This window comes from Zonotrichia leucophrys, chromosome 9 (assembly GCF_028769735.1).
Source record: "Zonotrichia leucophrys gambelii isolate GWCS_2022_RI chromosome 9, RI_Zleu_2.0, whole genome shotgun sequence".
Taxonomy (NCBI): Eukaryota; Metazoa; Chordata; class Aves; order Passeriformes; family Passerellidae; genus Zonotrichia; species Zonotrichia leucophrys.
This window is the reverse complement of record NC_088179.1, coordinates 5296617-5318928: the sequence shown is the minus strand read 5'-3', so window position 1 is coordinate 5318928 and position 22312 is coordinate 5296617. Positions and strand designations below refer to the sequence as shown.

Here is a 22312-nt window from a genome sequence, read left to right as displayed (position 1 = left end):
GCTTTGTGTCCTCCTCTGTCCAGAGTTGTGTTTTAGTCTGCTGAGCTTTGTGGAGCTCACACCCTGCCTAATTCCAAATTATCCACATCCCCTCTGGGATGTGTCCCACTGTGAGGGTGTGTTGGAGCTGGACACAAGATCCAGGGGATTGGAGTGGGATGGCAGCATGGTCAGAGCATTGTCACCTCATCCCATGGCACTGGGAGCACAAATCCCCCCACTGGTAATGAACCACATCACCAGAGGAAAAACAACACTGCAAGAGCTGGAGCAGGGAGTGACAGGACAAGGGAAATGGATTCAAAATGACAGAGAGCGGGTTTGGATAGATATTGGGAAGGAATCCTTCCCTGTGGAAGGATGGGGAAGCCCTGGTTGTCCTGAGAAGCTGTAGCTGCCCCTGGATCCCTGGAAGTGTCCAAGTGTCCAGGTTGGATGGGGCTTGGAGCCACCTGGGATAGTGGAAGGCATCCCATGTCGTGGAATGAGATGGGCTTTAATGTCCCTTCCAACCCAAACCATTCCATGATTCCACCATTCCATGAATTCAGCCTCTGTCGTTGCAATCCAGCCCACCAAACCTGTGGAATCCCAGTTTTCACCCTTCCCAGCACACTCATTCCCTATCCCTGAACTCTGAGCAGCCCCAGGTGTGCCAGGATGGATGCTGTGGGTTCAGCGTGGCCAGGCCACAGCCAAGGGTGTAACTCACTGCTTCATTAGGGGGAATTAATCCTTCTTTAAGGGCCTGCTAATGATTTGACAATATTATTGTTATGTTAAGGTTGGGGGAATTAGAGAAAGAGCACTTGTGTGAATATGTCAACACATTAAAAACGCAGCTCCATTTAGGCAGACACTCAGGTTAATGTGTTACATATTAAAAAGTCCAATTTCCTTTGCTGGCTGCAAATAACAACGGAGATTATTGACACTGAATGATTTGCAATGTTCTCGCTTGCTTTTCCCCTCTTGTGTTTGTGTGCTCTGCCTGATTTATAATGATTGGAGCTCTGGCTCTATAAATTTTCCCTGTTAGGAAAATGTGGAGCTGGATTTATAAGATACAAGAAGAAAGGGGGAAACAAAGCGTGCTGCCATGCACGAATATGGGAATGAGAACGGGATCTGTTCTTTTATTAACCAATAAACCTGTTCTCCTAATTAAATCAGCATCTTGCTCCTCTGGTAGGAGCTCAGTGCATCTGCCCACAGGAGTTTTTGCACCTTAAGGAAGGTTCCAGAGACCCCAGTGGGACACAGCCCAGTGTGATGGATGAGCACAAAGGGGTCTTCAAGACCCAGCCCTGCTGGGGACACACAGCCCCACCAGAAACCCTATAAATCCCCATCCCTCTGCTCGGGAGGAGCAAAAAGTCCTGTTATTATGGCCTTCCCTCTGCCAGACTATGGAAGGCAAACCCAGCACTTTCACCAAGTGCAAATGGGAGAAAGGGAAAATCAGAGGCTCTGGGGACCAAGCCAGGCACAGGTGGAAGGTTTGCTGATGACAGGGCAAACCTTTTGTGTTGGTTAAAATAATGAAAAAATCCTAAAACTGCCCTCCCAAATCCCCAGCCAGAGGAAAAGCTGCCCCAGTTTTCCCAGGATGGTGCAAGCACTGCCATGGATAATTTGGGACTGGTGGCCAGCCCTGATGTCCCAAAGTTGTGGCTTTGTCACCTGCTTCAGGCTAAAGCAGGGTGTGACAGGAGATTTTGAGAGCCACCCTGAGACATGAGCCTGTAAATGTGTCAATAAGAGGTGAAAAAACTAAAAACCCACAGGTATGAAAGGTATTTCTGCAGAATATGGAGGGCACAAGGGAGGGACAGCTCCTCTTGCTGCTATCATGGCATCCTGTGATAACATCATCAACTCAGGTGCACATTTTGAGTCTGAAAAAAACCAAATATTCAGATTTAAAGCTACTTCTCTTGCTGCTTGCATCAGGTAGATGTGGTGTTTTAGCGGTTCAGCTTAGGGAATACACCTGCTCCTGAGAGCTAAGATGGGGAGCACTTTGGGTTCTGCCCTCATTAAATCAGTGTCAGGTAATTATCCAGTCTCTCAGAGGACTCACAAATATTGGAGCCTGGAGAGGCACAGTGGACATTTCTGACTTCCAAACTGGGTAGCAGAGGATGTGACCTTCCCTGTGACACTGCTGCATTTCACCCATGTCCTGGCAGGATGGTCCTCCAGGAGATGTGGATTCTACTCTTGAATTTAATGGCATCCAAAGCATACTGAGGAGAAAAAGCAGATATTTATGTGTTTGGCTGAGCTGTGACTCAAAGCCCCAAGAGCTGGGTGCACACTCCTGAGATGAATTGAATGCACAGTTCAAAATTGACTTTATAGACTCCTCATCAATAAATCCTCAAAGGCTCTGGTATCAGAATCCAAAGCAGCTCTGGAAATCATTAGATCTGCAGTCAGTAATTGATAACACGCATTTCAAACGTGGAAACGAATTAGCCTTTGGCATAAGGGGGGTTCAGACTGTATCCAATTTCATTAGGCAAGAAATTCAAATGATCAACGAGTGGCCTTTATTGTTCTGCTCAGGGAAGGGAACCCTTTGTTATCTCTTTGCCTTTTCTGCTTGCCTACAAAGTTTCCAGGGCTCAAAAGAAACCTTGTGGTTTAGGAGGATGCTCACATCTGATTTCCCACCTCTCCAGAGCTCAGGATTTGGGATTGGGCGCACAGAGGGTGCTTTGCACCCATCATTAACAGCTCCGTTTCTGCTGGGAGTGCAACAAAATGCCAAACAAAAACTCTTTCCCAAGCAGCTGCAAGAGCCCTGATGGGTGAGGTGTGAGTGAAAGCCCCTCTGCCATCCGCATACACATCTTCTCTCACCAAATAAATGCTTACAGGCCAACTCCCTGCTCAGAAACTTCCAGACACTGCTCTCACAAACTTCACAGCACACAGAAAAAGCAAATTTTCATCCTCCTGTTGGACCAGGGAGCGTGGCAGGAGCAGCTCCTCCACCCCAAGATGAGCTGCAGGATCCAGACTGGTTCTTCTCCCCCTCCGTCCCACTGCCAGCAGGAGTCTGGCCATGCTTGGGCACATTGTAGTGAGCAGGGAATGTGGAACAGTTGGTGGTGCTGCTGCTCGGGCCAGTGGAAATATTTCATCTTGGGTTTCCAGAGTGAAAGAAAAGGAAAAGACGCCCCCTCCTACCATTGTTTTAGTTTATTTTAGCTGCACAACGAGGCTGACTTGAAGTTGTCCATCTCAGTGTGTCACAAGGCAAAGTTTGCACAGTTCAGGCTTGGTTTTCCTCTTCAGAAGAAAAAGGTCAGGAAAACTGAAAAATAGAAGACTCTCCTGTAAAAAAAATAAAGTAATAATTTTGGACCAATATTTGGAGCAATCATTCACTGTTTCTGCTCCAGTTCCACCCACCAGCATGGAGATATTTTTGCCTGCAAGACACACCAATCCTTCAGATGTGTCCCTTTCCCAGAACGTGCTGCACCTCCCTCCCCGTTCTCCTCCCTGGACCCACGGACCCAAACCTTTCTTTTTGCCTGCACTAAAATTGTGTTACCATAGTGTGGCACGTTTTCCCTGTAATGTTCTCTTCTGTGCATTAATCACCCCCAATCCCCTCAATTTTTCCTACCTTAGTGTATTTTTTACCTCTCTGCCCACTCCTGTTGCCCCCCTTGGTTCCCTCCATCCAGCTCCTTGGGAAATCTAGGGAAGAGTGCCTGGAGACCCCTGCCCAGCCCAATTTTTCTACAGGTTTTGCCTCCCTGTTTTACACCCCTGGAAGGATCCAGACCCTCTTCACAGCCATGGAGAGTTGGTGCTTGGGGACTGTGCCTGATTGGTGACATCTCCCAGACCTTTCCAGTTGTTATTGGCAGACAGGATCTCATCCCTGTGATCCCTCTGTAAGACTTTGCCCTTATCCTTGCTAAATTCTGTTCTAGTTTTATTTTCAGACCTTTTTATTACATTATCAGCATCCTCCTGTATTCAAACCCCATCGTCTACAGTGCCATGTTTTGGGAAGTCTCCACCCCACCCCCCAGAAATGTTCTGCAGGACCAGACCTGAGACCAGCTCCTGCAAAACCTCATTTCTAAGTGTCTTGAGATGTTTTTTGGGGGTAAGAAAGTGATTCCTCTTCTCCTTGGATATCTGACAGGCAGACAGACCTGATGGGACACGTCAGCCTCACATCTGCTCTCCTCAGGGTGGTCACACAGATTTTAGGGCTGCTGGAGGGAGAGACAGGCCCCCAGCTTGGTGACTCATGGAATTCTGGTGTGGGTGACCTCCAAAAGTGTGAAAAACTGAGCACTGCGAGGACTTTTAATTTGTCCCAAGCCGGCAGCAGTCTGGAGGAAGAGACGGATGCTGTCCTGGCAGCTCCAAGCAATCCATTTCCTTCCTCATCCCTCTTTAATCAGATAAAAAAACTGTACAGACTCCACAGGCATAAATCTGAAATTCGTCACATTTATAGGAGCAAAAAAAGCAAAAAGCAAAAGAAAAACCTCACAGCTCCTCTTTTGTTTGCTCTGGGCAGCATCCCAAACTCACCCCAAAGTGCAGGAGTGATCTTAGCTGGGCCGTTAGAGGAATTGAATCCAGACCTCTCCAAAATATCACTAAAAATCACAGAAAAAACCAGATGGTCCAAGAGAACTCAAGTCAGGCATTCCAAAGTGAGGAAGTCTGGGATTTGATGGCAAATGCTCTTGGAAGAGGGATGGCAGGATCTGGTCAGAGACACGGCCTGGGTGCTTCCTCAGCACTGTGTCCTTCCAGGGAAACGAGGTTCTAATGGATTCCTTTAACCTGTCTGAGTCACGAGGGTTTTTTCCCCTTTCCCTTGCTCTGAGCTCCAGAGGGAGACGCCTCCCCACTGGATGATGCCAGGACCCTGCTGTGCTGCTGCTCAGCAAAGCAAACTCCTCCTGGCTGGGCTTCAGGAGGGTGGGAGCTTGTTAGAAATTCTACTTGAAGAAGGTCCAGGAACATCAAAAAGTCCTCAGTGGTTGCTGTGGACCCCTGGGGTCATCCCGGTGTGCCAAAATCAATAGTGCCCTTCCATATTGATCCTGAAATTCGAGATTAAAGCCGTTTTCTGCTGCCAGCTGCCGGCTGGAAAAGCGAAGGAGGAATGAGAAAGTTCTCACCAGAAGAAACAAAAGCGAAGCAAGAAGAAAAGGGATTGAGTTGTGTTGCTTTGTAGGGAATAATCAGCTTTAAGCAAGATGAGGTTTAGGTCTCAGCACGCTGAGCACAACCAGGGCTGGTTCATTATCACCCGACCAATGAGTTTGCAATGAAGGATTAACAACATCTTAAACAGATGCTTCCAATGAACTTCCCAAAATATATGGGGTGGGGTGTTTTTTTTCTCTCTACCAGGGATTAGAAGGCTGGAGAGTAATTAGTTCTGAAATATTTTGGCTGGATTACTGCATGCTGCTGTCGGAAAGGATGTAACTCTCTCTCACCAGTCTGCCTAATTCGTTCCATTTTGTATCTCAAATTCATTTATATTGTCTGTGGATTTGCTGAAGGTATAAATAGAACCAAATCCAAGTTTTCACTTGGAATTTGTCAGTGCACTTTTTTTTCCTTGAGAGCCATCTCATTTTTTTTTTCTTTTTTTTTTTGCTGCAACATTGCAGAGCCAGAGTTATGCCCCAGATTTTCTCAGATGCCCCCTGGTCTTGCATTTGCAGTTTTGAGGTGTTTGATGTTGGACAAATCAGGAGAGCCATGGTGATTTTGTTGATGAAACCCTCAGGAAATGAGGCAATTTGAGACACAATGAGTGATTTGGCATGAGGGTATCCTTGGACCCGCTTTCTGGAATGGATGAGCATCCAAACAGGATGATCAGGAAGCCCAGCATGAGGTGGCAGCATTCAACACCTCTCAGGGACAGCCACTGCTTCCACAACTGGGGCACTCTTGCCCCAAGCCAAGCTCGAGACCATTCCTGAAACATGCAGAATTCCTGATCCTGGTTCTTAATTTGGGAAAAGAAAGGGGCTGGCCTGGGTGAGAGGCCATTCACCTCCAGGGAGCTGTGTCTCAGCACATGGAAATCTCACCTGTTCATGGGAGCTGCTGGGAGTGCAGTCCCTTGTCCAGGGTGGGCTTGCAGGAATTAGTCAGGAAGCATGGCAAAGTTGCAAGGCTCCCAAAACCACTTTTCTGCTCCCAGGCAAATTAAATACCAAGGAAAACCCTGCCCTAAGTAATCAAATGAGTGACTCCAAATGAATTATTGTCCCTTTCCTGTTGGATACTGGGCGTCTGCCAGGCCTGGCAGGGGACAGGGCTCGGGAAGATGGTAAATCCCATTAACAGTCACAGATATGTTGTCTTGATGGAGAGGAGGGGGAATTCTCCTGTTGGTTCCCCCAGTGATATTCCCACCTTGCCTGGGCTCAGGAGTACACACTGCAATGGCATTGCTTCCCATTGCAATTCCACTTTCTCCTCCAGTCCAGAACAGCAAAGATCCCCTGGGCTGGCTGAAACCCAGGCCTCTTTGGGAATGAGAGAACCCCAAACTTACCCTCTAGGAGCAGGATAGGAGGACCAACATCACACTGTCATCTCCATCTGATCCACAATTCCTCTCCAAACCGAATGTGTTTAGTCCTCAGAGTGTTTTTTGCCAAGGACAAAATCTCCCTTTGCCAGCTGCTAATAAAATGAGCTCTCCCCACACCTGATTCTCCCTGATCCCATCAGTCGCTGCAATTCCCTTCACTCCAGCACCAGTTGTTGCTCTTGGTTCCAGAGAGAGTGTGAAATATTTACAACAATCCCCCCTTTATTTTCCAGGTCACCCTATCACTGGGATTTGGCAACCTTCAGGGAAGATGAAAGCAAAGCATCTTTATCACGGAGCCCAGAAGAATTTACAGTCCAAATAAACCAATTTGGAGGAGCAGGAGACGGGGCTTTGGAGGTCTGAGCTGTAACTTGTCTGCATTCTGCTGCCTCAGAATAAAATGGGATATTTATAGGAAGGAAAAGTGTGTCCATTTAGGTTGACATTTGGAGGCAACCTTCTTGTTTCTCCATATTCATGAAGCAAGGAGAGAGCGTGAGCATCTCTGCAGCCGGGAGAACACTCCTTCCCAGCATTTTCCACATCATTCTGCTTTGCATTGATTCCATTTTGTCTGGGTTTGCGCGGCTCCTCTTCATTACACGGGTCTGAGATGCAGGGATGTGTGACAGTGCTGATCTCTGGAGTGGGGAACTGGTGTTTGTGTTTGGTCTTCAGAGTGGTTTTTTGTGGTTTTTATGGTAAGTGTTGCATCCTGGTGCTCTGGCTGGCAGTGAGCCCAGGGCCACCGGCTGTGCCCTCCACATCTGGCACTGAGCACCATGCTACACCCTCCACATCTGGCACCCAACACTGACACATGCCATGCCCTTCACCTCTGGCACCAAACCCAACCATGCCCTGTGCCCTCCACATCTGGCACCAAACACTGCCACGGGCTGTGCCCTCCACGTCTGGCACTGAGCTCACTGCCATGCACTCCACATCTGGCACCAAAAACTGCCATGGGTTGTGCCCTCAACATCTGGCACCAAACACCATGGAATGCCATGGGCTGTACCCTCCCCATCTGGCACTGAGCTCACTGCCATGCACTCCACATCTGGCACCATGAGCAGACTGTTCTTCTCCTCATGTCTCAGATTTGTCAAGTGTAAGTGCCATCTTTGAAGGGCAAGGACCCTTCCCTAAAATATCCCATTTATCCAGGAGTGTTCACCCTTTCCTTAATCCCATTTTCCACCCATGAACCCAGAGGTGCTCTGTATCTCCCTAACCTTGTTTGGAAGGTTTTCTTTGCCCATCTCCCTGGTGCCCAAGCTGAATGAAGCATTTACAGGAGTTCAGGGCTGGGGCTTCCGCAGACCCATTGCTTGTGCACGAAAAATGGAATTATTTGTTCCTCTTTTCCCTTTCCTTGATTGTCCCTGCTCATTTCTACAGGTTTCCTGCTCCTGCTGTGCTTGGAAAAGGCTGTGGTTCTGGTTTTCCTGCATGTCCCCTCTGTTCTGGACAGGATTTGTGCTCCTCTTCATCTTCCCTGGTGCAGAACAGCCTCTGCCTTTCACTTCTTCAATTTTTACCTCCTTGTTCTTCCCAGTGTCCAACCCATGAGGAAATCCAACCACCCAGAGCCTTCAAAAACCCTCACAAACACAGAATCTCTGCCCACCCATCACCATTACACCCAGGTTTTTATTCAATATATTTCTCCAGCTCTGTGGCTGGTTTATATGTGCATATATTTGACCTCAGAGGGATTATTGCAGCCACAAGAGTAAATAATGCAGCGGTGAATTATAAAAGTGAATACCTGGAGATGAAACCTGCCCTATCCCACTCACTGCTTCCTAATGGGAATGCCTGTGATTTATGACCTCCTGATAAAGGCATCCTGATGGAGAAAAGATGCAGTTAGAGGCAGGCAGGAAAAGGTGTCACGTAGTTTATGTGCTTTGAACTTTTATTCTGGGGCTAGAAACACAGATCTAAAAGGCTATTTATCAGAGCCAGGGGAAACATGAAGATATTTGCTGGTATTTTTAACATATTACTTTCAAATATTGCTGGAAAAGTTGGGTTTTCCAGCAAGACATTTCTGACCAGGTTGTAAATATGTTTTCTCCCAAATATTGATATTTGTTCCCATTTATTTTGCCCCTCACAACGAGGATTGCTGCAAAATGCAATTTTTTTGCTCTTAATGTATAGGACGAGGTATCGATACTTTGTGAAAATGAAGATGTTGGAGCCTTTAGGCCTAGAAGTGATAAATGGGGACTGTCTAGGGTGAGATAATTACAAAAGAGTTGCAATTATTGTTGAAAATCTGGGCTAATTTGCATGCAAGGCTGCCAGGTTCTGTTTCGAGAAGGTGAACGAGCTGGATTGACAAATTTGTTAAATCTGCTGGAGAAGCACAGTTTAAAATAATAACAATAATTAGCAGTAATATAATTGATCTATTTTGCTCTGTGCATGACAGGAATTCACTTCCAATTGAACCAGCAAATTAAAGCAACATTTAGCATACTAAACAATATTGCTGCAGAAAACCTCTATTTATATCTGCCAATAATTGTTATCTAACTGGGAGGGATGCAGCCGCTCCGCAGTCACCTTGGGGTGCAGCAGACGTGGGAATTGCTGGAGAACTGCTGGAATTTTCCAATAAAAGGGACCATATCTGGAGCATCGAGATAGTGCAATCGTCCACTGCTCCTTGTGCTATCAGTGAGCTGGTTTTTTTGTGTTAGGAGGTTAAATAAATTTCAGTTTGGTGGCCCAGCCTGTGTTTTCTGGTTTGAAATCGAATATGTTAAATCTGCAAGTGTGAGGAGAGGATGGATTGAAAAACCCACCACGGCAGCCAGTCTGTGGTGCCCCTCATGCCATCAACAAACTGGAGTTTTGTGTCCAGGAGATTCAGTGGAATTCACTTTGATGTCAAGATGAATATCTTCTGGTTGGAAACCAAATAAATTTAAATTGCAAGTGTAGGGAGAGCATGGATGGAAGAAAAATACCCCAACAGTCACTTTGGGGTGAAAACACCCCTTTGGAAATGAAAGTAGTGGAAGTTGCAGCACGATCCTGGGAAAACAAAAGGGGCAAATCCTTTTTTATTCCTTCTGGAGTTTTTTGGGTGGAATCAGGAGGTTTTTCCATGTGGCTGTATGAGGATGTATCTTTGCCTTTGCTGTCTTGGAGAGTTGAGTCATAAAACCCCAGAAAAATCAAAGCTGGGTTTTGGACCTTGTCAGGTCCAAGCCAGAAGAGATAAAGCGCAATGGAAAGCTCAGCTCAGCAAAGCCTTGTCCAGGGTCAGGCTTGTGCCATCCCATGAGAGCTCTGCCACCCCAATCTCAAGTCTGCTGCCCAGGTGCAGGAGGTTGGCACATGGGCTGTGCCAGCTGTGCCAAGACCATGCTGTGCCCCCTGGTTTGGAGAAGACAGAGCCTTTCCCTCCTCCCTGCCTGAAGAAGAGGGTTTGAAGAGATTCCATTATGGCCTGGAGGTCAGCGTGCCCAGCTGGAGCAAACCTGAGCTTTCAGCCACAGTGTTCTGAGGAGAGGCTGCCCACAGGCCCCTGCTGATCCCTTGGTGACCCTTCACAAACTGGGTCATTACTTGTCTCAATACTAATTTTATTTTGTGAATCAACCCCTCCACAGCTCTTGGCAGTTTTGTCCCTCCCCTCTCCCCCCCTTGGCTTTGCTTGCACTCAACAGGAGCTCATGGTCTACAGCACAAAAAAACTCTATCTGAGGGGTCCTTGGTGAAGTAGGAACAGGCTGGGTTTTTTAATTTTTTTTCTGACCAGGAAAATGCACCATTCTGCCCAGCTCCTCTCTGATGTCCTGGGTCACATATTCCCATGTTCTCCCTCTTTCCAGGGGGAAATGTCTCCTTCCTACCCCAGCAATTCCCAGGAAGTTGGCAGGTGTGTTGTGGAAGAAGGAAAGTTCTCCAGGGGAAAGGAGCTGCTCTGCAGCCCAGGTGGTCACACACAGCCTGGGTGGGGACAGGAGCTGGGTCCTGCTGTGCCTGGAGCCTCCAGGTGGAATTCTCTGGGACACATCATTGGCATCCTTGGGTGGGGAGCTGCTGGAGAGAGCCCAGAGGAGGCAGCAGGGTGAGCAGAGGGATGGAGCAGCTCTGCTGGGAGGAAAGGCTGGCACAGCTGGGAGTGCTCAGCCTGGAGGAGAGAAGCTCTGGGTGACCTAATGGTGGCTTTCCAGTACCTGAAGGAGCCAACAGGAAACATGGAAAAAGAATATTTCCAAAGCTCTGGGATGCCCAAACAAGGGGAATGTCTTCCCACTTCCAGAGGGCAGGGTTAGATGGGATATTGGGAAGGAATTCTTCCCTGTGAGGGTCCTGAGACCCTGGCACAGGGTGCCCAGAGAAGCTGCGGCTGCCCCTGGATCCCTGGAAGTGTCCAAGGCCAGGTTGGATGGGGCTTGGAGCCCCCTGAGACAGTGGAAGGTGTCCCTGCCCATGGCACTGGATGGTGTTTAAGGTGTCTCCAGGAGAACTTCTCTCCCTTGGCACTCTCTGGAGTTGAGTCAATAAAGTTAATGGAGCTCAGAGAGGGAGTCATCCAACCAGAGGAGAGTTTTAATTCTTGTTCCCATTTCAGGAAATGATGAAAGCTGTCATAGACTCTGCTCTCAGCAGGGGCTGTCTGAGTCCTGGTGGAAGATTTCCCTAGAGAGCCCACTTGCAGCCCAAAGAATCCCAGCCCCATGGGAGCCCCAGCCCTGACAAGAAAATTGTTTCTCCCTCCTAGACCTGATCTGTCTTGCCAAAGCTAATCCCACCTTTCTTATTAAGATGGAATATTGGGAAGGAATTTCTCCCTGTGAGGGTGCTGAGGCCCTCAGGGTGCCCACAGAAGCTGTGGCTGCCCCTGGATCCCTGGAAGTGTCCAAGGCCAGGCTGGACAGGGCTTAGAGCACCCTGGGACAGTGGAAGATGTCCCTGCCCATGGCAGGGGCTGGGACTGGATGGGCTTTAAATTCCCTTCCAACCCAAACCATTCCATTATTTGAAGCAACTCCAGCACTCTGATTTAAAATCTGTCCATAGGGGTCCTTCTACAGACTTGGCTCCTGTGTGGTTGAGACCTTCAAGACTGGCTAATTCCTCCTCCCCAGCATTGCATCCTATCTCTGAAGGGAAATACCAGGCTGAATAAGTCAGGACAGTGCCCAAACTGAGCCTGAGAGGTCCTGACAGATCTCCATGGCACATGTCAGACCCCACCTGGCTCCTTATTTAATAAGCGACCTGCTTTTCAGGGACTGACATTAGCGAACAAACTGCTTAATTGTACTGATTAATTAACAGAGGGAAGAGGTGTGACCTTGCTGTGGAGGTGTTAATGCTCCTTATTACACCACAAGGGGATGGTTTCAATCTGTGACCCTGGAGCAGCTGGATCATTCCTGTGTCTGTGGAATATCTATTCCATCCTGTTGAACAGACACCAGAATCCCCTTTCCTGTGGGGAACGTGGGTGCGCCAAGCGCTCAGAAAATGAATTCTCTGCTTTATGGCACCGGGAGATCAGGAGATAAGGACAGAGCAGGAAGGGCATGAAGAGCATGCCTGTCTCCAGGAACATCAGCCCACCATGTGCCAGGAACTTCGGGGAGGAGGCTCTGCTCTGTCCGAAGGAGGAGTTGGAAGGAAAGCAGAGGAAGCTTTGCCTTTTGTTCTCTGGTGATCAGAGTGAGGGAGGGGGGAGATGTTTCTGAACATGAGGGAGAAGCAGCAGGGCAGGGAATCCACCCTCCTGGGGTTTGGGACCACATCCTGAGCGTTGGGATGGATTTACAGCCCAGTGAGCTCTCCTGGGGGTTCTGGAGACCCAGCAGGCCTGTGGATAGACAGGGGAGCATGTAAGAGCCTGAATGAGAGATGTGAGACTCCTGGCTGCTCTTCAAAATGCAGTTTGTTGCATACAAAATGCAGTTTATTCCATCCAAGAGGTTACAGCAGTCCAGAGTCATGGGTGACAGAGCTGTGCCCACAGCTGTCAGCTCCAGCTGCAGGCAGGCCTGGAGACCCTTTGGTTTTGGTTACAATGCATTATATACTTTTCTTTGCTGAGCATCTTAATACAGCAGAACCAATCTATACCTTAATTATTATCTATAGCCTATCATAACTATTATAATTACCATATTCATGTTACTATAATCACTAAAAGTTAGTACATTACAGTTTAAGCTAGAAGTTGTTTTTCAGTTGTCTTGCAGTGGAAAATTCTGAGACCTTTTTTCTACTAGTAACTTTGCTGACTTGTTTGCCTGTGCTCTCATTCTGCTTGGTAAAAACATCTTGTTCGAGGTGGGTTTATCCTTTGCTCTAAGTCATAAAAGCCCCTTCTAACTAACACACCTTTTGCCTCCTTGTTTAGCCAGTAAGACTGGCTCAGAAATTTTTTCTTTTATATCAAAACTTGCTTCCATCTCTATTCTTTCATCAGACTCTACATTTAAAAATCCTTCTGCCTGGGTTGTGGCTGTGACCAGGGGGCTGGCCACCTTCCCCTGCCCCATTTGGTGGTGGCACTTTGGGTTTGGTGGCTGTGGCTCAGCACTGACCAGTGACCACCAGGCCAATCCTTCAGATACCAGTCCCAGGGAGCTTTTTCCTCCCTCAAGGTCTGGTTATAAAGGAAGGATGAGGTTAAAGACCCAGGCACCCTCAGCATGGGCTGTGTTTTCATCCTCGGGAAATGAATTCAGTTACTGCAATCGCAATTCCATTTCCTACTTCAGTCCTTGTCTTTCCATAAGATCAAAAACACTTTGGTGACAAATTGCTCTGATTCCTTCTTCTCTTTTTTTTCTACATTTGAAGCAATTTACCTCTGCAAATTCCTGCTCTGATGCCTGTTAACCATCCTTCCCCTCGTCCTGCTGTCCCTGCACAGAGCTCAGCAGCTCTGCCTTCTGCAGGACTCTTCCTATGGGAAGGTCAAAGGGGCTGAGATGCCACCACCATCATCCTGTTTTCCCAAGGGTCACTCTCTGAGCCTTTTGGAACATTCTGGTTGCCTCTTTCTCCTTTTCCCTCATGATACAGACATAATGGATGCATTTTCAACATCCAGTCTGACAACACCTTCTTCCCTACTCCTCCCTCCAGACCTGCTCTGAGCTTTTTTGTGGTAAATCCAGCACCAGATCCAGGAGGAAGCGTCTCAGGCGAATATTGTGGAGTTTCTTCCCCCGTAGGAAAATGTAGTCGGACTGAAATCAAAACATTTTGAAGGAAACGTGTTGATTTCAACTGGGAAGTATCAAAACAGATTGTTTCAACTCTCTTGGTTTGTTTTGACAGTATCAAAATGTTTCATTTCCATGAGGTAAAAACATTTGGGGTTGATTTTGCTCTCAGTTTCGTTTTGACTTTCTCTTTCCTTTAAATCATTGTATTTTTGTCGTGAAAATCTTGAATAGAAGCTTGTGGAAGTGCCCAAAGCCCCAAATGGGAACCCTTCAGTGTTCTCCTTCCTCCTGGGCACCCCCAGCCCATCACAGCCCCCCAAACAGGGCAGAAATGAACCCAAACCCAGGGTTTTTGTTTTGGTTTTTTTTTTTTTTTTAAATAACCCCAAACCCAGCTCTGGAGCCAGGGCTGAGGAGAAGGAGCCAGAGTCAGGTGTCTTTCCTCACTTTATTTCCTCACATCTTGATGTTTGCTGCCGGCCCTTTGGGGTGCTGCTGGAATTCCCCACCCTGTGCTAAAAAAGCTTTATGGGAGCCATGAAAGCCAAGCCACATCTTCATTCCTCACCTCCGCTCTTAACAGCTTTTGTTCCTGGAAGGAAGGAAGGAAGTGTTTTATGTCCTTCAGTGAGGCAGATCCATCAGCAGACTGAGGAAAACAATTAAAGCAAGGTAACACGTAGGAATTAACCTTTAGGGGGTAGGCCCAGCTCAAATGACTCCTCTTCCTCGGCCTATCTGCGTCCCAAGGTGGTGATTAATTTCTCCCTGCCGCTCATTACCGTGCTCTAAAGACTGGAGAAAATTAGGAGAGAGCTTGAAAAAGAATCCCCAAGCTTCAAAAGGTTTGATTTCCTGGGCCCATTTTTTTTCCCCTGCTTTCCCACTGGCTGATTTCCCACGCTGATTTTCCCGGGCATTTGGGGATGTATTTGCCTCTTGTGCATCATCATGGCTTGGGGAAAAAATGGGTTTCTTTCCAAAGTGACTTTTTTTGGTGCCTCTCAGCCATGCCTGAATGATGGGCATTGCTTTAGGTGGAGGAGACGAGGGGTGAATGACCTGCAAACTTGACTTCCCCCTCTCCATGGGGATATTACTAAAGCATCTCTTTCTCTCTTCTACCTGAGTGTTTTAGGAGGTTTGGTATTTTGGAAATTCTTTTCTTCCAGCAGCTGAGGTTAAAACTGGCAGAGATGAGAAAGGCACATCCCATAAGTTTTATTTCTGTGAAATCCAGAGAGTTACAGGAGTTTGGGTGGATGGATGCTGGGCCTGGAGAACAAAAGACCCAAAAGCAGAAAGCAACAGGTCCAAGGCCTGCAGAGAGCAGAAGGAGGGGATGAAGACCTCATAATCATGCACAGAGTCCTTTGTAAGCACAAAGAGCACAAGTGCAGCTTCTTCTGAGAGCCAAAGAAAATCTCCTGTAGCTGGAGCCCTGCCCAGGGTTAATTTAATGGGTCCAGCCCAATCCCTCATCCCACAGCGCTGAGGCCCAGGGGTCACGTGGAGTGTGAGTGGTTTAGGAACACTTTAGGAGTGAGATATGGGCCAGAGTCCCTTAAACAAGCAAAAGGCCCAGCAGAAAACTTCCCCCCACCACAATTAAAGGCAGGTTCATGCACACAGTTTTGGGGGTACAGATATATTTGATCCTTGGCCCCTTCTCTGCCCCTCACCACAGGACATGGTGTCTCCAACAGCCAGCAACCTTGGACAAATGACAGCACAAAACCACATCCCTGGCTTAAAAAGGGGGAGAAAGGAAGACCGAGAGGGAAGGAAATGGGGCTGCAGCAGGAGGGAAAACAAACCCTCACTGAGCTGCTATTCCAGCCCTGGTGGAAGCCCAAGATCACTCACAGGAGCCCTCAGAAGTTCATAAACACCTTTGTTTGTAGTTTCCACTTTGACTTTGCTCAGTCTGGAGGGGACAAATGCGTTCCTGTCGCTGGCTGCTGATTCTGCTACTTCTCCAGGAAGAAACGGCCTCGCCTCTCTCCAGCCCGTGCCTCATAAAACAGGGATTAAGAGCACTTTTTCCAAACATCGTTTTTGTAATAGCACGGCCCCAAACCCCTTCAATCAGCAAACTTGAGCACAGCTTGACAGCCTAAACTGCCATTCCTTAACCCACAGGACAAGAAGTGCCATTTGCACATGGCTGAGTGGCCAGCAGCAGAGATTCATGTTGGCTGCTAATTGCCTTTGGCTCCAAGCCATGGCACAAACACTGCAGCACCCAGCCCATCCCTCCTCCCCATCTCATCCTGGGAAATGGCTCTACCTGGATTGCAATGACTCAGGAGTGTGTGGAGCCAGAATTCTTTCAGGAAGGTGGGCAAGGAAAGGGCAGCCTGGAGGAAAAGTTCTCCAGCAATGCCTCAGGAGGTGAGACAGGAGCTCTTCCAGTTAAAGCCTGCTGTGAATATCTCTGGATATTCAGTTTTCCATGTCTTTCCATGTGTGGAAATAGCACATGGAAGAACTCCTCTGACCTTCCAAATCCTCTAGTGGAAGGTGTCCTTGCCCATGGCAGGGGTTGGAGTGAGTTGGCCTTTAAGGTCCCTCCCAGCCCAAACCATTCCATGACATCCCACCCTAAACCAGGTGTCCCAGTGCTGTTGGAGGTATCTGAATCTATCTAGGATGGACACACAGGATTGGAAGATAACACAGAGACATCACAAGGTCCCATCAGGTGACTTCCAGCAGCCCTGAGGTGGATGCTCCTCCAAATGACCCCATCCATCTCCATGGGCAGCTGGAACCACCACCCCAGGTCCTCTTCTGCTGCAGAACACCCCAGACCAGCTCAAAACTGGGGTAATTTCCAGCTCTGCCTCATTCCCAACCCCTGATCCTTCAAAACTGGGTCAGGATTGAAGGGATAACTCCACCAACCCTTGTCCACAGAGCACTGCAGGAAAAAAATGACTAGTTCCGGGATCTGGGCCAGAATCTGCAGCAAATAATGGGAACAAGGCTTGGGAATGTTCAGATTTAGCAAAAAACTGAGCAAGCCTCCTTGAAACTGGGGAGAGGTGGGACCTTGAGGGTCCTTCAGGGGAGAGGAAGATGATGTTGGCAGTGGGCTGAAGGAGGTGATTGTCTAAGGAACCCAGGTGAGAGACCAAAATGGGGGTGCAAGGAGATTATGAACTCCCTCACTAAACACTCTGCCATCCTCAGTGGACAATCCTGATATTTTATACATTTTTAAAATTCTACAAATAACTTTTGGGGTGCTTGGCATGAATATTCCCAAAAAAAACCCCAAAAACCTGGGACTTCCAGGAGTCTGCACAATCTGCCCTAAGTTATTGATAAACTTCATAAAATCCTCAGATGGCTTATGTTGGAAGGGACCTTAAGGATCATCCAGCCTGCCCCTGCCATTTGTTGGATTTGTCATTCCTGAGGAGAGAATGGTAGATTTTGATTTCCTGTATCCTTCTACTCTCATTGGTGATGTTTTGTAATGAAATACAACTGGCATGGATTTTCTTTTAATGGATTTAATTGAAATGATAGAAAATCATTCCAGCTGAAGTATGGGATATGAAATAGGAGTCTACTCCCATATTTGCACTCCTAACAACCCAAAATGTGGGGTTTCATGGCAACAAGGAGCTTTCATGGAAAGAGTCCAGCACTGCCTCCAAACACTGATTTCAGCTGATCCTGTGCTCTGTACCTCCAGGCAAAACAGCATGTGCAGGCCCTAAAGCAGGAGCAGAGAGGATTTGGCAAGTTTAGTTACACTCACAGAGGATGGAACCAGCCAGGGATGCCATGAGGATGATGCCAGACTTTCCAGGTGAGTGACAGGGAAGGATTCACAGGGAGATCTGAATGCTGTGTCCCTAGAGGGGGGACAAACCAAGCTAAAGATCCCTGTGCTGGGCAGGCAGAGCTGGAGCTGCTCCATCAACCCGAGGGACCAGGCTTGGGTCAGAATTGCAGAATTTTAAAATTTCCATCAGGTATTGTAGCGATAGGATAAGAGGGAATGGCTTCAAACTGAAGGAGAGCAGGGTTAGGTGGGATACTGGGAAAAAATCCTTCTTGGGAGGGTAGGGAGGCCCTGGCACAGGGTGCCCAGAAAAGCTGTGGCTGCTCCTGGATCCTGGTAGTGTCCAAGGCCAGGTTGGTCAGGGTTTGGAGCAACCTGGGACAGTGGAAGATGTCCCTGCCCATGGCAGGGGGTGGGACTGATTCATCTTTAACCTTGCAACCCAAAGCATTCTGTGATTCCACATTTCTCTGAAGCTCTGGAGATTTTCCAAGACATGATGGGATAGCAGAGCGCCATGTGGTGCTGCCAGGGTTTGTGGCACCTCTTTTCCCAGAAATAACTGCACAAGCTGGGCATTCCCTCTGGATTTGGGAGTGCCAGCACCTCCCTGCCCTCTGCCATGCTCCTCAGAGTCCCCTCAGGTCACAGAGCCCTGACCTGCTGCCTCCTCCAGTGTGCTTGACAATCAAATGTGAAGGAGGAGCTGCTCTGGGAAGAGCACTCTGCTGTTTTGGGGCCAGATCAGCACCTTTTAATCTTTATTAGATGAAAGATGATCCTCTTACTCTCACCAGAAATTCCTTTGCAGTTTGTCACTCCCAGCTCCCATCCTGCTCTCATTCTGCAGCCTGGAACCAGGCTGGAGCTTTCCTTACACTTCTGGGGGGAAAATGCAAAGAGAGGGGTGCAGTGGCATGGAGACCTCGGAGAAATGGGAGAACTAAAGGGGAAAATCGTCAATCCCAGCTGAGAGAGGCTGCTCCACCTGGCAAAGGCTCCTACCAGGGATAATAAATCTCTCCATTACTAGGGACAGCCTGAAAATATAACTATTTTTTATCTGAAAATATAACTATTCTATATCTGAAAATACAACAATTCTAGATCTGAGTGGGTCTTCTTCCTGCTGTAATAACCAGCATGAGACAAACAGAAATTGAGAGTGATACCAGACTTAGAAATCAGTTAGTTCTGACTCCAAGTCAATGTTTTCCTTCATGCCTTTTACTAATTAGCATTAAATCAAAACAGTTTGTTCAAGTCTTTAATGTGTTTCCCCTTATTTTCAAAGCAGGATGCATTTCTCTCCCATCTGGATTAAAAGCTCTTTCAGGGAAAACATCTCCAAATGCCTCATTTCTCTGCTTTTGTTTTCTACCTGTTAGGAATAAAAGCGCTTCCTTAATAAGCATGAGAGATTTGTGCATCAGGAGCAGAGATTGCATTTGTGAATAGCTGCTTGGAAATGCTCTTTTGAGGCATATCAGATGTGTCCAAATCAGGGATCAAATCTATTCAAATCAGCTGTGAAAGCTCTGTGTGCTTGCTCCCAGCCCAGGACACCTGGATAGGGTGGATAAGGAGAGGACCAGACCTGTGGTGGTGACATTCCCTGACTCCTAAGGAAAGGGTTTTCTGAGGATTCACTTCTGGCTGTAAAATACCGTTTTACTGACCAGTTTTCTGCTCTCCACTCCTCACAGCAGCTGGTGGGAAGAAGCAGGAGCAAGGAGAGGCTCCCACTCCATGGATTTACCTCCTCAGCCATTGTCAGGGATGGAGGAGGACTGAGCTCAGCCCTGGAGCCATCCATGAACCACCAGCAAGTCAGAGCAGCCCCTCAGGTGTTTGCAGGTGCATCCACAAACTCTGGAATCCTGGGGACACAGAACAAATACATTAATATTCCAGGGAAACCAACCCAATGGGGAATTGTTTTTCTGTGGAAGCAGGAGCAAGCGTAGCTGGTGGTGGGAGCACAGCTGCTCTCCCCAGCAGAAGGATAATCATCCCTGCTGCAGATTCCTGCCCTGCCCTCTCCTCTGTGGCTGTAGGCACGCAGAAGGGGCTGGAGCAGCATTTTTATCCTCACAGAGGGGGCTGCCGCTGATTCCAGCAGCATCAAGAGGCCCTTGCAGCATCACAGCCTGGCTGGGCCCTTCTCCTGGAGCTGCTTTGGCTCAGCCTCCTCAGGCTGGGAAGGAAGTCTCATTTCAATCTGCCTCAGGAGGGGACCTGGGGGAGTGGGTTTCCTGCAGGAGATGAACTGGGATGTGTTCATAATGCAGCGTGTGATCCCTCAGGCTGCATCAGCCTGCAGGAGACAGCAAACAATTGCACTGCCAGCTGGCAGAGCATTCCCAGAGGGAAAGCAGCCTCTCTCCCGGTCCTACCTGCAGCAGGAAGGCTGAGCTGGACCTGTGTGCTCAGACACAGCACTGGACTGGTTCAGATGGGGACAATTGCGTGACAAACTCAGATGCAAATCCCTGCCCCAGGCTTGGAATCCCCAGTCCAAGCAGACCCATGGGATCCAGAGGTGGAGGACAAACCCAGCCTCTCAGAGACATTCCTCCTTTGCTCCCCAGCCCTTCAGCTGGGCTGGCACTTCCTCCAGAGCTTGGCAAGGAGCCTTCTACCCCCCAGACCTGAGTTTTCATGGGAAGCACTGCTGCTGGAAACCAGGCATAGGAAGAACATTGCAAGGAACGCAGTGCCACGGAGAGGCTTAAAACAACTTCCAGCCAGGGCTGCAAGAGCAGATCCTGCCTCTCTGGGGCTTTCAGGGGTCTCAGCTCCTTCTGTCCAGCCCATGTGCAGGAAGATCCTCAGAGGTTATGGATTGGACAAGTCTGGGCAGAAGTTTTCCAGCAGTGTCAGAAGCCACGTTTGTGACTCCCTGCCAGCTTTCAAATCCTTGTTCTGAGCACTGGAGGTCTGAGTTTCTCAAAGAAACCATTATCAGTGTTTAAAATGAATGAAACTCTACTTTTTTGCTAATCTTGTTTATATTGATCCCTCCTATGAAATCAAGGAACATGTAATCAGCTTTTCTATATATCACAGGCTGCTAAAGGTCAGTCAGATATCTACATCAAGCCAAAATGTGAATGATGGCAAGTATTTCCACCCTAAACACAGAATATTACAGCCAAGGACAGAAGAGAGAAGGATGTTATCAACATCTATTTTAATGAATGGCAGGGAAGAGAAAAGCTCTGAGCAAGCACCATGTGCCTGCCCAATTTAATGAATGCCTCTTTTCACCTGGAGCTGAGTTGGGCTCCTTAAGCTTCAGGCCATGGAGGGATTTTCCAGATCCGGATTTTGTCATAATATTGCAAGAGTTCTATTGTCAGTACATAGCAAGTGTTCCATATTTGTAGAGTTTCATACCTCCTTGATGTTTCTTGTAAGCAGCTCCTCTAAGCACTGACTCTTCCTTGTCCTCACAGCAGCCAACTAACTCCAGCTCCCCTCAACCAACCAATCCACTCTTTTATAACACTCTTCTTATTGGCTACAGCTGTGGCCTATTAACATCAGGCCTGCTCCCAATCTTTAATAATTGGCTCAGCTGCAACTCTTTAGGGGGTACAATTACTTCCTACACTACCTTTATTTACTGATATTGTATCCCTCTACACCTGGATGCTTTGGGAGCAGATTTCTTGTTCCTGTTCCCTACTTCATTTTGGCCTTGAAGCAGCAATGATCCAAATCTGACACACCACCCAGGAGATGCTCCCCAGTCCTGCCCAAGCACACCAAGCACTGCACATGATTTTGGGAGGTGAGGAGTTTAGGAGGAGCTGGAAAACACCAAGGGTGAACCTTGATGTCTCCACTCTGTGACTTCCAGCTACAGATCCCAGCTCTGCCTGTGGAAAGGGGTGGGGAATGGTCTGGTACACTTTCAGGAGTGTCCACAGCCCTCTTTGCTGCTTGCCCAAAGTCTGCACTGATTTACAGCCTGTGCTGCTGGAGTTGGATCCCTTTGTCCCCCAAGTCTCAGAGCTGCAATAGGTCTATCCTCAGCACCAGGCTTCACCTTTCAGCCTGGGTGTGAAGGGTTAAATTCCAGGGAGCTCATGAAGGCTGAGGAAGCCTGGACAGTTTATTATTTCATTCTAGAGGAGGGTGAGATGCTGAGGCTCAGGCAGGGCTGACAACTGAGGCCTCTTCTGCTTCCTGGGTGGGATTCCAAAAGCAGGAGGGACCTCTCTGGTCATCAGTGCTGGGCTCTACTTCTCCCACCCTGCCTAGATATGATGGAGTAGGGCCATGCACCAGATATATTTTCAAAGTGCTGACCTATTCACCAAGGAAATTAGGAATTACCAGTTTAGGCAGCCAGAATTTGTGGATAGTCCTTGGAATTGCTTCTCCTTCCAGGTTGGAGCTATGTCCATCTCCCTGGGACAGGGGAGGAGCACTGATTCCTGCCAACCTTCAAAACTGCCTTGTAAAGAAGAACAAACTCTTGGATGGTTGAGGTAGATGGGGGTTTGTTTTTCCAGATCCTTTTCCCTTTGTTTGTAATGCCCAGGGACATTCCAGAGGCTGCATGGCTGAGTGTTTAAATGAGAAAACACTTCCTGGAGAAAATGACCCACGGAACACTCCCAGAGCTCTGGGACACAGCAGCAGAAGAGGCAAAGATCACTAAACAGGCAAAATTTCCATCCAGGT

General features: G+C 48.1%; 1 long non-coding RNA gene across 3 annotated transcripts; it reads right to left on the bottom strand.

The window, feature by feature from the left end:
• Nucleotides 1-15023: 15023 nt before the first annotated feature.
• Nucleotides 15024-21089, bottom strand: LOC135451660 (uncharacterized). Of its 3 annotated transcripts, XR_010441394.1 has the most exons (4): nucleotides 21017-21083; nucleotides 19377-19497; nucleotides 17591-17687; nucleotides 15024-15833 (listed from the first exon to the last, which is right to left on the bottom strand). It is a non-coding gene; the product is annotated as an uncharacterized LOC135451660 (long non-coding RNA). The 3 variants fall into 3 exon arrangements; XR_010441393.1 differs by lacking the exons at nucleotides 15024-15833; nucleotides 17591-17687 and adding an exon at nucleotides 17260-17545 and having other exon boundaries at nucleotides 21017-21089; XR_010441395.1 differs by lacking the exons at nucleotides 15024-15833; nucleotides 17591-17687 and adding an exon at nucleotides 17260-17545 and having other exon boundaries at nucleotides 19297-19497.
• Nucleotides 21090-22312: the final 1223 nt, after the last annotated feature.